General features: G+C 39.9%; 1 protein-coding gene across 1 annotated transcript in view; it reads right to left on the bottom strand.

Moving 5' to 3' along the window:
* MCPH1 (microcephalin 1) overlaps positions 1-12,545 on the bottom strand; it is a 317,389-nt gene that overhangs the window by 82,976 nt on the left and 221,868 nt on the right. The window lies entirely within an intron of this gene.

The raw sequence follows: 12,545 nt of genomic DNA, 5'->3' as shown, positions 1-12,545 counted from the left end.
GGAGCTCCGCTCGCAGTGTCCGTAAGTTCATTACTCCGAACGCTGTTTGCGGGCTTCCGTGTTCGCGGCCGCCCCCTCGTGACGTCACGCCCGCCCCCTAAACTAAAGTCTATGGGAAGGGCAGCACACAACCCCTTTAAGTTAAGGGTGCCAATAATTTTGTCCAACCCATTTTTGGAATGACATTATGTCCAATTAGCTTTTTTTCCTCCCTTTTTTGGTTTAGTTCCAACATACACAAAGGGAATAAACATGTGTATAGCAAAACATGTGTTACTGCAATCCTTTTCTGTGAGAAATACTTCCTTTTCTTGAAAAATTTCAGGGGTGCCAACATTTATGGCCATGACTGTACATCTTTGCAAAAAAAACTACAGCTGCATTCTGTACTATGTACATTTTAAATCATTACATTCCTGTATACTCCATCTTTTACATAGTTTATCCTATTAAACAGAGTGTGGGCTGGAGTTGTGACTGCTTGAGTCTGGATTGTACTCATTCATTGGTGGCACATGCCAGTCTGTCATGTATGTGTGGCAACAGAATCTATGGTGTTAGTTAGATGCTCCACTCATTAAACATGGTTGACGTGCTAGGCAACCGCACGTACTCTGCATCAAAGCTATGCCTCTAGTCGTCTCTCTTATCTAAGTACTCATAACTCACCATATTTCTCTCTCTTTACTCCTTATTCTGCATTCTTTTTCAGATCAATAAATCAGCCTCTATACTCCTTGAACTTTAGTCTTAGAATCCCTCTAGTATTGCTTTGCATTGTTTCCATGTACATGTTAGCCTGACTTTACCGTTCTCTATCTTGTATATTTAGTATTGACAAAGCATAAGTGAATATGTGTCTTCTACTTTTCCTATTTAAGAAGGAATATTTAGCTTTAAGAAAAGCCACATTTTGTTTCTCAAAATTTTAATTCACCCCACATGCAGTGGAATGTGCAACCTTCTTTGGTATAACTTACATATGCACTTACAATAGCTAAGAACCAAAGCATACTAAAAGCCCATGTGATGTAGGATTATGTCCTACTCACTTCTTCCTCGAGGTCAAAGTAAGCTGCTAGCCACGAAACGGCCATTGCCATCCTCCTTCAGTCCGCATCAACTGAATCCAGACTCTCCTGGAGGATTTCCTAAGCCCACAATTTTATGCATTGGTAAATACGTTACTTTTCCTTTTAGGCACAATTTTTTTTTTATTGGTTCAGCATTATTGTCTTTTTCGTTTCCTGATTCCTATTGTGTTTGATACATTCTGGTTGCAGTAGTGCCACAAACATTTCTCTGTGTCTATTGTTCTGTAAATAGAGTCTTTCCATAAACTTGAAGTATTTGTCAACAAATGTTTACAATTCATGAAATAATATTTGTACTTTAGTATACTATAGAAATATCTGACAAACTTTGTGAAAACCAACATATGTGTCAGTCTTTAAACACTTGGTCAAGACTATAGTCATTTCATATACCGTATGTATGTGGCAGCACCCTATGGTCTACTTCGATAGAAATATGACTATTGGCTTCCTTTTATTTCCCCAAAAATGTAAATTGACATGTTCTCTGTGGATGCCAGGAACAGGTTACAGATGTTGTTTCTTTAATGTGTCCTGATTTTCCATCAAAGTTCCTGCTTCCCACAATAAATAAAGAGAATACATATTGCTAGTGTGGCGCCAACCAAGCAAAACTCCCCACCTCTTCTACAGAATTTCTGCACATAGACCCCCCTCCCAACACATCTAAAGCTTTTTTTTTTTTTTTTTTTTTTTTTTTACATTGGTTCAATGAAATTAATTGGAAGGTTATTTATTTTGAACATTATACAAAGCATGGTATTTAAAGCGTACCTATAATATCCCAGAAAAAAAAAAATAGGTTACTCAATACCTCATCCTGATCATGTACATATAACTTATGTGTCTAGCTTCTGCATTTCTTTTAAAATCAGCTTATATCAGATCACACTGAATTTCCATCTTCTCTCAGGCAGGGGGCGTGTCCCTCTCTTGCCCTCACTGTACATTACTAAACTTCCTCCTTCACTGTGTGTCACTGAGCTGTCAGACAATCACTGCACTCTGCTCTGTAACCCTTTCCTCTCTGGTTTTATGCTGCACATGTTACACAGAGAGGAAGAAGGGTTACTGGAGTTTGCCTGCTGTTCTCCTTATACACTATGTAGTAGAGCCCTGCGCAGGACTGTTTTTTTAAATCCTGCTCCAGCCCGATCACGATGATTTTTTGTCAAATCCCGTATTCAGGGGTTAAGACAATAGATGTGGACACACTAAGATGGGCCATAAATTGTCCTGCTATAGGAACATAGACTAAATAGATAAGGATGAGAAAAAGTGGGAGGGAGAAGGGGAGAGACTGTAATTAAGCAGGACAAAGTGAGATGCAGAAGAGAATCCAGTATAGTACAGGTTATTAGAAATTTTGATAATGAGAAAAAGCTCAAATCCACATTGAGTCCCCTATTTTTGGAATAAAAAAAAGTATCATTTTAGCATCAAATGTCTTTACTAGTATCAGACATATTAAAATGTGCAATAAAATGGGCATGCAGGTTTAGAGATATAAATGGAAACTCCTGGGGCTCAATGCAAGATCCATTTGTATTTCTCCACTTATAATTGTTGAAGGATAAGTAAAGATCAATGCAAACAATAGAAAAAGAACACCTACTTTATTACAGCTTGCTACACACTTTGCTAAACTTTAGATATAACCTGGTATTTCTATATGGGATATTCACATTCATACAGTCTTGCTATTGTGTTCTCAATGCCCTATTTATATTTACAACTTGTTCCCTCAACTGAAGGTATGCGTCAAACATTTAGCTATACACAGGAAGGAACAGGAAAGAAAGACTGACCAGGAGCCACTCATGGCTGCCCGCTGTGTTCAACAAAGGTGTTAAGTTATTTGAAAGGCAGGATACAGTAACAGATAACTGGATTACTGTGCATCCTTTGTTTAATAAACCTATGATTCAGAATAATGTCACACATCCTCTGTTTTTTTCAGGGCATTCCTACATGTTCAGGTTTTGTGATGCAATTGATGAAGCCAAAGTCTGGCATGGATCATAAGAAGCTATATCATCTAATTGAAACCGAGAAAAAAACAATCATCATAATCACTTTATTTTGTGTTTAATGTTGTTTTCCCCTCAAAGAAACTCAACACACAGCCATTAATGTATAAATCAGAGGACTGCAATGGGAATCGTATCCCTCGGGTCCCAATATAAAACTTCCAGGAACAGGCAGTCACAGAAAATACAACAGGTGCCAGAAAATCCTGTGCACTCCCGCAAACCTCTTAAATGGCACAGGGGTGATGAAATGGTATAAGGGAGAGCTATGTCTAAAAGCTGTGACAGAATGTTTGCCAGAGCAGGTGGGATTGAACACACATATTGCAAAAAAGGAATACACACATTGTAGGAATGTGCAGTAGTCAGAAAGGAGCAGTATAAAAAAAACAGTCCAGCGCAGGGCTCTAGTCTAAACCTTGGCAAAAAAAAGTGAGTACAGCCCTAAATGAAAATTTCCAAATTGGGCCCAGTTAGCCATTTCCCCTTCCCGATGTGACTCGGTGTTACAAGGTCTAAGGTGTGAATGGGGAATAGGTGTATTACTCTTGAATATTGCTCACTTGAATTTCAACATGGCATCTCATGGCAAAAAACAAAACAAAAAAAACACTGATGATCTGAAAAAATTAAAATAAATAAAAGAATTGTTACTCAACATAAAGATGTCTTAGGCTATAGGAAGATTACAAAGACCCTGAAAAGGAGCTGCAGCACGGTGGGCATACAGCGGTTTCACAGGACAGGTTCCATTAAAAACAGAACTTGCCATGGTCAATCAAGGAAGTTGAGTATACATGCTCAGTGTCATATCCAGAGGTTCTGCCAGCAGCCAGCAAGCCTGTCGTTCCAGGAGGAAGCCACTTCTAAAGATGAAGCACAAGAAAACCCACAGTTTGCTGAACACAAGTAGACTAAGCATATGGATTACTGGAACCACGTTCTGTGGTCCAATTAGATCATTTGATTCAGATGGTGTTAAGCATGTGTGGCAGCAGCGAGGTAAGGAGTACAAAGACAAGTGTGGGAATGTCATGGTCTGAAGCTGCATGATTGCTGCTGTGACTAGGGAGCTACAGTTTGAGGGAACCATAAATACCAACATGTACTGTGACATACTGAAAAATTGCCGGGCCAGAATTCCAACATAACAGCCTCAAACACACCTCGCAGACTACCCTGCCTTGCTAAAAAGATGAGGGTAAATGTGATTGACTGGCCAAGCATGTCTCCAGACCTGTGGGACATCCTCAAATGGAAGGTGGAGGAACACAAGATCTCTAACAGCCACCAGCTCTGTGATGTCATCATGGAGGAGTGGAAGAGGACTCCAGTAGCAACATGTGAAGCTTTGGTAAACTCCATGCCTAAGAGGCTTAAGGCAGTGCTGAAAAAATAATGGTGGCCACATAAAATATTTACACTTTGGGCCCAATTAGGACATTTCCACTTAGGGGTACTGACTTTTGTTGCCAAAGACATTAATGGCTGTTTGAAGGGAAACAACACAAAACACTGTTATACAGGCAGTGCACTCACTACTTTACATGATAGGAGAGTGTAATTTCTTCAGTGTGGTCACATAAAAAAGGCATTAAAATGTTTATAAAAATGTGAGGGATGTGCTCACTTATCTGAGACACTGTATGTACATATAAAAAAGTACACAACATTTAATCTCTGTTACTATTAAATCAGTATATGCTGATCTCAACTGTATATGCCTGGAAAACAGACTTCTCCTCTAAATACTGTAGCTCCTCTATCACTTTTACTCCAAATCTCCTCCAAACTTGCCCTAATTCTAATTCACTCAAGGCATTTGGGCTGGGCATTTCCTGCAAGTCATAGGAACTGGACAGCAGCAAGGACCAGGTCCTGTGAAAATGGCTGTGGCAGAAGATTGGGTCAATTAAGTATACTTCTTTTTATTTCCACTGCCTGAGGCAGATAAAGAAGTGTCCTAAAATAAATAAATGATTTATCAAGTGAAACTTGGGCTTTGGAGCAGACTTACATGTACTGAATGTGCTGCACTGTCACATGCAGGGGGGTCTGCACTGTCAGTTAACTGCAGTCACAATTGAGAACTTTGCCAGACACTTAACTTTAAATGTGCACTCTCAGATTTAAAAACTTTTCATATGTTGTACATCTTGGCAAAAAAATTACCTTGCTAGTATACTTCATAAGAAAATCTTATTTCCTTTTTATACTAATCATGGCTTATGAAATCATGGCTTTGTCCAAGCTGAAACACAGGCATGGACAAAGTCCAGTAAGTGAGGGTGGGCTAGCACTCCTCTGTCTGATAGGACAGGAGAGAACACAGAGGAGTGCCATCAGACACATTGGAGAGCACAGAGGAGTACTATCAGACATGAGAGAGCACAGAGGAGTGCTATCAGACAGGAGAGAGCACAGAGGAGTGCCATCAGACAGGAGAGAGCACAGAGGAGTGACATCAGACAGGAGAGAGTGCAGAGGAGTATTATCAGACAGGAGAGAGCGCAGACGAGTACTATCAGACAGGAGACTGTGTCCATGCCTGTACTTCAGCTTGGACAAAGCCATGTTTTTTTAAGCCATGGTTTCTATAAAAAAAGATTAATGTTTTGCCAAGATGTACAACATATAAAAAGTTTTTGTATCTGACAGTGCCCATTTAGAGTTGAAATGGTTATTTAACCCTTTAAGGACCCGGGCTTTTTACGTTTTTTTCATTTTCAATTTTTCCTCCTTAACTTTAAAAAATCATAACTATTTAAAATTTTCACCTAAAATTCTATATGATGGCTAATTTTTTGCATCACTAATTCTACTTTGTAATGACATTAGTAGTTTTACCCAAAAATCTACGGTGAAACGGGGAAAAAAATCAATGTGCGACAAAATTGATGAAAAAACACTATTTTATAAGTTTTGGGGGCTTCCGTTTTTCGGCAAAAATGACACCTTATCTTTATTCTGTAGGTCCATACGGTTAAAATGATACCCTTCTTGTATAGCAGAAAAAAGTAGAAAAAGGCCAGCACGGCTAAATGAAATCTTCAAAACTTTATTCACGAATCCTCGTTAAAAACCTTCATGGTGGCAGAAAGACACGGACATATACAAAAGTAGAAAAATTGCACATGGAAAAACAGTCCCAAACAAGGCTGACGCGTTTCAGGTTGCTATATCCTTACTCATAGCTTGCCAATACTCAAATGAGAATGCCTTATATACTACAAGGCCATCCCTTCCGTTAGGAAGGGGAGGGACATCTTATGTCAGTGTGCAATCCAACACAAGTAAAACCAAGAAAATACATGCATAATTAAAAAAACTCACATATAAAATCCAAAAGGACTATATAACAGCTATGAGAAACAAAACAAATGATGGAATTTTTAGTAATGTAATATTAAATCCGTCTTATTATTCAGGCCGTGCGGATGTGTGCAATTCAACAAATAAATCCACTTAATCTCTCTATTATGAAGAATTCGTATAAGATCACCTCCTCTTTTGCTTCTTTTGATTTTTTCAATGCCATAAAAGCGCAAGGACGATATGTCTGAATTATGTTTAAGAAAAAAATGTTTTGAGACATTGGACATGCTAGGTAACAAAGGACCTGCAGCATGCCTGATATGCTCCTGCATTCTCTTTTTTAAGGTGCGTTTAGTGCTACCTAAATAATCCATTTTGCAAGAAGTGCAGGTGACTCTATATATTACGAGGGTACTATCGCAGTTAATAAACTCGCGAATCATATGGATTTTACCGTCTATTGTACCTTCTATTTTATTACCTTTTGTTGCATAGGGGCACACCACACACCTTGCGTTACCGCACTTATGAAAGCCTTTAATTGTCAGCCAGGTTGACTGCTCCTCCTCTACACAAACCATACTAGGAACAAGCAGGCTTGATAGAGTTGGAGAACGTCGGGCGGAAAACCGGACCCCTGGTTTGATAATTTCTCCTACTACTGGATCTGCTGCCAGTAGAGGTAGATGTCTGTTCACAATCTTTTTGATTTCATTAAATTCCATGCTATAAGTGGTGACAAAAGTCACTTGATCATGAGTACTGGAATATTTCCTACCTGTTAAAAGGCTGTTGCGGTCCATATGATCTACCCGAGCCCGGGCTTTGTTCAGAAGCCAAGGGGGATATCCAAGCGGTGTCAAGCGGGTGCAAACCCTTTCGGCTTCCCTCTGATACACTTGTGGTGAAGAACTGTTCCGTTTCATACGGATCAATTCACCAACTGGTATGGCAGAAATAAGTATGCTTAGCATGGCAAGAATCCGCTCTTAGGATAGTATTGCCCGTAATATCCTTACGGTAGGGTTCTATTTCTACCTTTCTCGTTATGGAGTTACCCCGCAACAACAAATCCAAGAAGGGAACCTCCTGCTTGTTGTATGTATACGTAAATTTCAAATTACAATGATGGTCATTCATATATTGTATGAATGCGGATGCCTCCTTTGGATCGGATTTCCAAACCATAATCACATCGTCCACATACCTCCCGTACCATGAGAAGCATGTGGAAAACCGATTCTGATCACAAAAAATGAAGTGCTCCTCCCACCAAAAAACATAAAGATTGGCTAACCCAGGTGAAGATTTGGCTCCCATTGAGGCACCTGTGCGCTGTAAATAAAAATCCTTGCCAAACAGAAAGTAATTGTGCTTCAAAACATAATCCACCACCTCTATAATAAATTGCTTTAAATCAAAAGAATAATCTGAAAAACGATCCAAGATTTCCAAAATGGCAACCAGAGCCAAATTTTGGGGGATACATGAATAGAGCGACTCAATGTCGCAGGTGATCCACGACAGAGAGTCGCTCCATGTGAATCCATCCATAATACCTAGAAGATGTTTCGTATCTTCTTATATAGGTTTGATTTTGTATCACTTCAGAAAAAAATCCTGAATACATGCAGGAAAATTAATACGTTTAAAATTGTCATTTTCTGAGCCCTATAACTTTTTTATTTTTCAGTGTTCAGGGCGCTATGAGGGCTCATTTTTTGTGCCGTTATCTGATGTTTTTAGCGGTACCATTTTTGTTCTGATCAGACTTTTTTATCACTTTTTATTAACTTTTTTGTGGTATAAAAAGGGATCAAAAATGCGCTATTCTGGACTTTGGAAATTTTTTGCGCGTGCGCCATTGAACGTACGGTTTAAAAAGTGATATATTTTTAACATTTGGACATTTCCGCACGCGGCAATACCACATATGTTTATTTTTATTGACACAGTTTTTTTTTTATTCTTGGAAATGCCGGGTGATTCAAACTTTTATTAGGAGAAGGGATAATATAAAGGGTTAATGATTTTTTTTTACACTTTTCTTTTGCAATCTTATAGCCCCCATAGGGGGCTATAACATTGCATTAACTGATCTTTAACACTGATTGATGCATCTCCACAGGAATGGATCAATCAGTGTTTTCGGCGATTGAATGCTCAAGCCTGGATCTCAGGCTTGAAGCATTCATTCGGCGATCAGACAGCGTAGGAGAAGGTAAGAAGACCTCCTCCGGAACTACAGCTGTTTGGGATGCCGCTGCGATCCTGAACAGCTCCCTGAGCTAACCGGCAACTTTCACTTTCGTTTTTAGCCGCGCGGCTCAGCTTTGAGCGCGCGGCTAAAGAGTTAATAGCACGCGGCACCGTGATCAGTGCCGCGCGCTGTTAGCGGCGGGTCCCGGCTTCACTATGACGCTGGGCCCACCGCGATATGATGCGGGGTCACAGTGTGACACCGCGTTATATCGCAGGACCGGGACCCAGGACGTACCCATACGTCCTGGGTCCTTAACAGGTTTAAAAAAAAAAAAAAAAAAAAAGCATGGATGTGTTTAATTGGTTCCTGAATTATCTCAAAAACAAAATCAATAAAAAAAGCACTCACAGGATGCCATGACAATGTCCATATGAGATACTCCCCAGATAGCCATTAAAGGTGTACTATGGCATTTTTTTTTTTTTTTAATTAGCCCCCCCCCCCCCCCCCCCCCCCCACGTGCCCGGGCTTCATAATGAAACAAAAACTTCAACTCACCTGCCTGCGTTCCCCCGATGTCTGTGTCCCTTCTCTGGTCCCTGTCTTCTTCCGCTTCCTGCGGAACGGTGAGTCACGCTACTCTCAGCATATCACCAGCCGCAGCGTGAGATTGCTGTGGCAGGTGATATGCTGAGAGCAGCGTGACTCACCGTCCCGCAGGAAGCAGAAGAAGACAGGAACCAGAGAAGGGACACAGACATCGGAGCAACGGGGGAACGTAGGCAGGTGAGTTAAAGTTTGTTTGGTTTCATTTTGCAGCCCGGGCACGGGGGTTAATAAGAAAGGGTTAATAAAAAAGAGGACTATAGTACTCCTTTAAAGTTTTGGGCTATGATGTCTAAAGCAATGTTTCACTCTTAAGAAACCAGCATTTCAAAACACTTTAGAATATTTTTTTTAGTCTACCTGAGGCTAGTTTTTGTAGGACCAAGGACTTCATTATTATTTAATATCAGAACAGCTATTAGTACCTTTTATTTTAAGTAAAGACATTTTTTTTTACAATAAATGCAAAAACAGGTATGGATAGGTTAGAACAGGCAAATATTGGTGGCTGCTGGCTAATGTATGTTTGAAGGAAAGATATATTCTGCCTGTCAGGAACATATTTATGTCTTAAAACAATTAAAAATGACAGTTTTTTGTCATGCATGATGTCTGATATTATTAATATATGTGTTCCCTACAGATCTTATATACAGATCACTAACAGGAATCTAATTGTATTACTCAATTAAATTACTCAGTAAGTAGTAGATAAAAATTTCCGCGTGATCGGCGCAATCCGCATGACGTACAAAATACAAAGTATGCTGGTAAAAATCCAGAGGTTTTTTTATTTGCTTGCGACGTAAGCAAATAAAAGAACCTTTGGATTTTTACCAGCATACTTTGTATGTTGTACGTCATGCGGATTGCGCCGATCACGCGGAAATTTTTATCTACTACTTATTGAGTCTACTATCGAGTGAGGATACACTCGAAACATCCGGACGGCTGCACCGCCACCCTGCTAACTCTGAATAAATCTAAAAGCCCTCAAGGTTGTTGTGTGCCAAACACAACCTTACAAGGTGAGTGTTCCGCCTATGCGACTCACCTGTAGTGCCAACCATACAAAACATACTGCCCAATGAGAAGCTCTGTCTTGTGTTTTATCCTACTATAGTACCAATTAAATTACTGTTACCAGTCATCAGATTACATAGACATGTAAAGAAAATGCACAGTACATCTTTTCTACCATACCAACATAACCATGCAAATACAGCTCTGGTCCACAACTCCTGTTAAATGCCGGAATGTCTGCTCCTTTCATGCTCTCTGTAAAATGCATTAGCCTGGCCAGGTGACAGAGCACTGAGCCCAGTTAATGTACTGTAGAGAGCAGCAATGCACACAGTACAGTGAATGCATCGCTGCTCGCATTTAGTTGTCTGGATTGCATCTTTTTGGCACCAAGGGTCAATGGGGGCCTATAGCTGTACATAACATTTGTACTAGGAGCTTTCCCAAACATGGTGAGAACATAGCAGGGAACATAAGTGTGGTTGACCATGGTTCTGTGCATAGAAAAAAAAAAACGCAAATAAAAACCCAAAACTACAAAAAACAGATACATCTTTTTGTGTAAGTTTTTGTATGGAAAGTCAGTGGGTACGGCAAGCAATACCATTGTATACAGTTTTCAAATACAAAACCGTATACCAAACAGTATTGCAAAAACATGATGTGAATGCACCCTTAGAAGAAAAAAAGCTGATTTCTTGAAAAAATAATAATAATAATTTGCAGCACCACATCTGTCCTCAGGTTATGTGTAGTATTGGAGCTCAGTTCCATTGAAGTGAATGGAGCAAAGTTGGAATACCACACAGTACCTGAGGAAAGGTGTGGTGTTTTTGGAAACATTTAGCTCTATTTTTGTGGATTTCTGGATAAGTGTTCTGCTATACTGTTAGGCTTTAGTTTATCCATTAAATTGTGTACACCACATGTTGCTAAAAAATAAAAAGTACAGTTTGTTATTTAAATCATGCTATTTATAAAACATAAAAAGGAAAAACCAAATTCCACAACAAATAACTTCAGTAAACAAGCCATGACACGCTGTTCCGGTAAACACTTTTCAGAATTGACACGCATCACATCCTAAAGAAGCCCAGGAGACAAGCCACTTTGGCTCTTCTGTCAGGAAGCTGCTGTGCTCAAAGAATTAGGAAGAGAATGTTACCTTTTTATAAGCCACGTCCTGACACTGGCATGCAAGTAATGCTGCGTATTCAGAAATTAGAACTTCTAGGGGCTTACCAGCCTGTCTGCTAGCTGTAGCTACTGGGATACATTTATGTATTAATCATATTAACCCTACAGATACCAATGCACAAAATTTGGGTATTTTTCAACTGCCCATTTTGGAACTTTATTTTGCATTAATGCAAAAGCGCATTTTGCTATATGCCATACAGCAGAATCTGTTTCTGGTTGACTTCTATTTAAAAAAAAAAAAAAACTCATTGCAATTTTTCTTGTTGTTGTATGCAACTACGTTTTTGTATCAAGCAAGATGAAACATAGTGGACTAGAAAAACATTGAAATGTAAACACAAGACGCAGTATAAATCTAGACCGACTGCCAAGATTAAAGTTAAGTTGCAGTGGGAGTTCACTGTATTACATCCATCCTCCTACTGTTGATAGGGGCACAGAAGCCGTACCTTGGCTATTAACCTGATGTTATATTATGTCAAGGTCCCGATACTCAAAGCTTTTACTAACATGCTTATAGTTAAATACAGCATTTGGCGGTAAAGTTTGACAGAGCGAAGAGTCATTGGCTGCTCGCCCTTGTCAATCACTCTTGCGACTGTCGAGTTATGCGGCCATGCACACAAATCTGAGCATCCCTTCCTCTGTGCTCGGAGAGAGATGACCGACTTCATCATGTGCCGGAGCACAGGGAGGATGAAGAAGAGAAGAGGTCACACTGAAAGTTGAGTGTAGGTTTTTATTTGGTTTTGTGTTACTGCCTAAAAGGGTGCGGTTATTACCTATATGAGGGCTTACCTACAGGGGGCTACTGCTACTTACAGGGGGGCTGCTACAGCATAGGTGGGGGCTAATGCTACCTAACAAAGGGACTACTACTATATACAACAGAGCTGCCACTACCTAAAAAAGGGACTACTACTACCTACAGGGGGCTGCTGCTACAGAAGGGCTTGCTAAGATAGCGTGTCTTAGTACGTGTATGGTGTGGCAATAACAACTAACAGTTTGTGACACCATGGTAGCGTTGAACCATGGGAAGTAGCTTGCTGGGCCAAGCACTCTGATAATAAT

This window comes from Hyla sarda, chromosome 3 (genome assembly GCF_029499605.1).
Source record: "Hyla sarda isolate aHylSar1 chromosome 3, aHylSar1.hap1, whole genome shotgun sequence".
In the NCBI taxonomy this organism is placed as follows: domain Eukaryota; kingdom Metazoa; phylum Chordata; class Amphibia; order Anura; family Hylidae; genus Hyla; species Hyla sarda.
The sequence above is the reverse complement of the archived record's forward strand: the minus strand, read 5'-3'. Positions and strand labels throughout refer to the sequence as shown.